Source organism: Akebia trifoliata, chromosome 9, assembly GCF_017979445.1.
Source record: "Akebia trifoliata isolate Shusen 1 chromosome 9, ASM1797944v1, whole genome shotgun sequence".
NCBI classification, from domain to species: domain Eukaryota; kingdom Viridiplantae; phylum Streptophyta; class Magnoliopsida; order Ranunculales; family Lardizabalaceae; genus Akebia; species Akebia trifoliata.
This window is the reverse complement of record NC_141383.1, coordinates 26,211,562-26,217,882: the sequence shown is the minus strand read 5'-3', so window position 1 is coordinate 26,217,882 and position 6,321 is coordinate 26,211,562.

The window sequence follows — 6,321 nt, the reverse complement described above, 5'->3', positions numbered from 1 at the left end:
CCCTTGATTTTTCTCCCCAAAACTCGTTAAGTCAATTTTTTTAGACTAATGGTAAATCGATACGGCAAATCATACACGATTAATATGACAAGGGCACATAACCGTTGATCTTTTCCTTGTGTATCCTGAAGAAAAAGATCTATGGTTCTATGCCCTTGCCATGTCATCCATGTTTTGTCACATCCATTTGTCAAGACTCATTATGATTATGATTTTCGATTGAAAAATCAGTTTTCAAAAATAATGTAATCAAATGAGATTCTCATTTGATGGAAATCGATTTCTATAACACATGATTGTCACATTTGGGGAATTAGATTTTCTAATTCCAACCAAACAACCCTATTATTCAAGATTCTCATACTATTCATAGAAACAGATTTTAGAATCTAGAATAAGAATCTTTGTGATGTTGGACACAAGAAATAAATTTCAAAGTCACAAGAAATAGATACAACCTTAATTCAAAAGGTATTTTCGAAAGTATTATATTATCATTTTCAAATGAAGATGAATATTGCACCGTTTTAATAATTTTTTAATTTTCATATAGCGTTCACATGGGTCAAAGTGTAATTTATCCTATTTTATACTTCAAATTCATAGTTTCGTAGAAACTTCTCATCTGAAAAATCAATAGAAAAATCTCTCCCCATCTTCAACTTTGAGCATTTATTCTGATTCATTCTCGATATTTGAGTCGTACATTTCTGTTTAGATAAATAGAGAGAAATAACACAAGATACAATGGTCATTTTGAGGCGTAACTCCCAAGAACTTGTAAATTGGTATAGTTAATGGCTCATTTTTTCTTCAAAAAGCCAAAGGTCTAAGAAGGAATATGTTAAGTGTCTAAAAGTGTTTATTTTCTCATTGTTTTATAGAGTACTAACGCAACGAGCATAATATATTTTACAAGTAACTTAAAAACAATAATAAGATAAATAAATTACAAGCATATAATTATTGGGTTGCACTTGTCTTACCAAAACAATAAAATTTTGTTTCCTAGGACTTTTTTCTTTTTAGAATAATAAGTTGTTGTCATATCTATCTTAATCACAAAATCCCTAGGGGTTGACGTAATGGCAAGCCAAGCCTTGACAAGCTCTTCAAGAAGGGTAGGTCAAGTGTTCAAAACCCCATGAAGCAATCAATTCCTTGGGCCCACCCTCTAGGGTCTAGTTGATCCTCGACTCAACCAGTTGCATGTTGAACTTTCCGAGTAAAAATATGTATTATAAGCAAGAGGAGGTTTAGGAAACTTCGACAGCCCAAAGGGTGTTTTGAAATTTTGGGAAAACGAGGGTTCTCATTTTTATTCTAAGTGGCAAATTTGAACTTGAAGTAAGTAATTTAAGAGAGCTGCTACTGGTTCCCTGACTTTTACTTATTACACCCTAATTAAAAGTAAAGAAAATAAGGATTTTTTCCAAAATGTGTACAACTTATGTCTAAATTCCGGTTTTTTTAGACTGTACATTTTAATTCCCAAAATATGCATTTCGAGTGAATTTGTCACTTTTATTATCAACGAGTTCGTATATTATAAAAATGACAAATGCATGTTTTGGAAATTAAAATGAACAATGTACCTAACTCGGTATTTCGTCATATTTAACACAAGAAATGGAGATTCACCCAAATAAATAACTGGTTGAGCATCAGTAAAAGTTGGGAGGTGGGGGAGACTGGCCATGTTGCACAAAAAGCAGAGGACGTTTGTTGTGATATACACATGTATATTGAAAGGTCAAAGAAAAAGCAAACTAGAATGATTACGTACGATACACGCAGATGGGTGCAAGAAAAATTGGTTTCTCATATGGATATATAAAGATAATAATTTGGAATTAGTTTGAGCAAAAAGAGTTTCTAGATATTGTGTAAATCGTGTAAAAACAAAAAGCACAAACTAACAAGTTGATCAAACTAGCGTAATTTATCGATGAAATACCATCAATTTCTTACAATCGTATCAGCTAATTGAACTAATTAAGCAATAGAGACTTCTCCGAGGGGTTTTTTTTTTTCGAAGACCTTGTATTTAGATGGGATAGGTTATGTAACTAGTAGGATCTTGTTTTTGTCTTCTGTTTTTTGCTTTCCGTCTTGGGGACTCTCTCCGCCTTCTTTGTATTGTGCTCCCCTCGTTTGTATCCTCGTTCTCTTTTTGATATTTATAAAATCTTTATATTTATCTAAAAAAATAAAAAATAAAAATTAAACAATAGAGTCACATATCGATCTGGACTTACATAACCCAAACTCTTTTTAGTACTTTAGAGAGTAAGGAATGTAATATAAAGTAATTGTGGATCCTAGATTGATAAAAACAGTCGGAACATAGCAACTCAATTCTATTGTGCGTTTAGGACAATTTTTATGATCCAATTAAAACCAATTCTCAAAATGGTCGTGCTATTTTTTTTGTTAAAAAAAAAAAACCTATTTTAAACCTTAATTTTTATAAGATTTTTGAAATCAAATTCATCGAATCTCCTCTCTTTTTATCAATTCAACTACCCTTCACCCTTTTACATTTTTCTCTCTTTTTTTTTTTTCTTTTTTTTTTTGTTTAAAAAAAAAAGCTATTTTAAACCTTAAGTTCTTATAAGATTTTCGAAATCAAATTCATCGAATCTACTCTCTTTTTATCCATTCAACTACCCTTCCACCCTTTTACATTTTTTTTTTTCTTGAAGGTTTCTTCCTTTCTAAGTTTTTCTATCAAATCTTCTTTTTTTAAAAAAATCTTAGAGACTTACATAACCCAAACTCTTTTTAGTACTTTAGAGAGTAAGGAATGTAATATAAAGTAATTGTGGATCCTAGATTGATAAAAAACAGTCGGAACATAGCAACTCAATTCTATTGTGCGTTTAGGACAATTTTTATGATCCATTAAAACCATTCTCAAATGGTCGTGCTATTTTTTTTGTTAAAAAAAAAAAAACCTATTTTAAACCTTAATTTTTATAAGATTTTTGAAATCAAAGTCATCGAATCTCCTCTCTGTTTTATCAATTCAACTACCCTTCACCCTTTTACATTTTTCTCTCTTTTTTTTTTTTTCTTTTTTTTTGTTAAAAAAAAAAAGCTATTTTAAACCTTAAGTTCTTATAAGATTTTCGAAATCAAATTCATCGAATCTACTCTCTTTTTATCATTCAACTACCCTTCACCCTTTTACATTTTTTTTTTCTTGAAGGTTTCTTCCTTTCTAAGTTTTTCTATCAAATCTTCTTTTTTTAAAAAATCTTAGAAGATGATATTGGTGTCTATTTAATTTTATTCATTAATTGGTGTGTTATAAATAAAATTGATTTTTTTTTTTTTTTTTGCTAAAAGGGCTGTGAGCAAATTTTCACACAGTCCAACAAGATTTTATGAAAAAACTCATTAAAATAAAAGAATGCGAGCAAATTTGTTCAAAGCACTGTGAGAAAAAAGCACTCAAGAAAGATTTGGTGGGCTAATAGAAATTATCTATTTCAGATTTTCAGTTCATATGTTTTTCTAACCATGGTGACCAAATTATATGGTTGTGAAACAAATACTGAGTTCGACGAGAATCGAATCCAATAAAGGATTGAATCTGGATCCAACTTGACTACAATTGGATCAGTCCCAATTCTTGTTCTCTATATATTATGAAATATGATAATTGAATAAAAAATTACCTGAAAAAATTATTTTGAGTTTCAATTTCCACCAATATCTCATTTTTTTATTTATTTAATTCTCTAATAAATTATTAAAATAAATTAATAAATTTCTAGATAATATAATTAAGAAATATAAGAAAAATGTATTTAGTACTTCAAATTCTTTCTAAATATTTATTTTGCTCTTTGGATATTTATAAGAAAAAAAAATATCATACTAAGGTATGGGTGCAATAGTCATATCAAATAATTTTTCTTACCCATGCTATAACCATTTGTTATCAATTTTTTTTAATAAGCCTTTTAATGTCGATATCCAAAGTTAAGGCCTCAAATTTGTACAAACTTGCTTGGCCATATATCTTATACAAAATGTCTACTTGGAAACCTATGTCATCTACACAATCTTGGTCCTTGGCTTCATTTGTCTGGTCTTCAATACTAGAGAACCATTTTAATTTGGTTACTAAAAGCATGTCGAAGGGCTCTACGAAAGGTGTAGAAGTTAAACTAGAACTGGAAATTGAACTATTTTATAATTTAACGAGAAAATATAAAGTGAGATTTTGACAAGATTTATTTTAGTTATTCATTGATTCTATTGGAAAGTTGATTTGTTCTAAATTAATGTCCTAAAAATTTTGAAGCTATGAGTTTGCGCTCGAAAATTGCAAAGTTTAAATGTGTAGATGATTATTGTGTATGATTGATTAGTTAAGACTCTAATCATGACCTTAAATCCTCCAATAAACCAAAATAATTCCCTTCAATCATAAAGGATAAAGGCCCTTATGAGCTCTGCCCAAGCCCAATATATAAGATGGGTACAACAACCAAGAAATGCAAAAGGCCCACTAAGGTCATGAACCCAAGGCCCAATTTTAGAAAAATGGGCCCTATCTGTCGGATAATCTCATCGGCGTTGCATCATATCTAAGGATTAAAGAGAAAAATCTTATATAATTCTTTAACAAAAATATTAAATACAAATATGGCTGACAATTGATTGGATCTGATATGAAATCTAATTCAATAATTTCGGAAATAGATTTAGGATTTGAGTTCCAATAAGGATCCAATTTTGATAACCTATCGGGTGGGTTTTAGGTTAATCATTCCAATCCAATAAAATGTGAACTACATTATATATTCTATATATGAATTTTATTTATCAAATGAGATTTGATCCATTCCGAATCCGATCCAATTGTTATTGGATAATATTTGGATCCTAATAAAAGTAGAGAACAACATCTTAAAACAACAACTTCAAAAAGCAACACTTCACCTTCCTTAAAAACAATGGGCTATCGGAACAATAAGGCTTTTGTGCTTAGAACATGGTTTTAAAACTCATTTTGACGTCTCTTCTTGTTCATGAACGAGACCGAGTCATCTTGGACAAGTTTTCCAATATGTTTGAGTCAATCTCGTTCAACAATGAGAAAAATGAACTATGGTTTTAAATCTCATCCGATACGTTTGACTTGTCTATCCGTCTCGTTGGTAGACGATACCAAGACATATCAGATGAGTTGTCTTAGTCTCGGACGAGATTTATAACCGTGTTTTAGAATAATATTTTGAAAACTTTGTCTTCAAAAGTCTACAATTTCTTTCCTTCCAAAGGCACGTAACAAATGTTGCTAAGATGGTTGATATTAAATTCGACCTCTAATAGCTCAGTGCAAAACAAATTCGTCCTCTAAGATGATTGGTATTAAAAATATTACTAAACGATAATTAGGTCAATAGAAAAGAAGGTTACCTTGGAAGGATCCCTACACCAAACCTTCCTTAAAATTTACTCCAAGGCAATCACTTTTAACTTGGTGTCTTTAGTCGACAACTCTATGATATTGGCCATTACATTACGTTTTCATTCTTCACTCATGACATTGATATAGCTATTACCATTTAGTTCAACCTTCAAATTCCATGTCCTAAGAATTAAAAGATTTTTTTTTTTTCTGGAATCAAGGTATTCGAACCTCTTAAAGCACCCAGAACTAAGATTTGTTGTTTCGAAAGTTATGTGCTAAGTTGATGAACTAATGGTATGACACCATGTGCATTAAATGAGAAAAAGTTATTGGTCACTGAAAGAAAATTCTAGGAGCAATTTAAGTGCTCTATTTTTAGTAATTTTTGAATACACATGGCATCGTGCCATTGGTTCATCAACTTAGCACATTACTTTCAAAACACAAATTTCTATTCAAATACCCAACTAATCCTCTAGACATGGCATCCCCACCCCCCACTCCCACTCCCACCCCCACCCCCACTAGGTAATTTCTTAGATAAATCCCTAAGGGTGACTCAGGAACTCCGCTTCCTAAGATGGGTCTTGGCCATCTCACCAACCCTTGAGGGTTACAATCTTCGTATCTCATTTGTAATCGACATTTGAATATCAATTAAGATTATAATTTCACTTTCTTGAATCTTCAAACATTCTTCACTTGACAAATTAAATCAGAATAGAACAAATTCATGATACCATAACCAATATCTACCATTATACATATTCGTAACATTTCATTTATGATTATAGCATCGTCTTATTAAATGAATACACGTGCATGCTCTTCTTTCCACTAGTAGAAAGTAAAAGCGAAATTCTATTCTCTTTCTTTTATTAAGGTGTTAT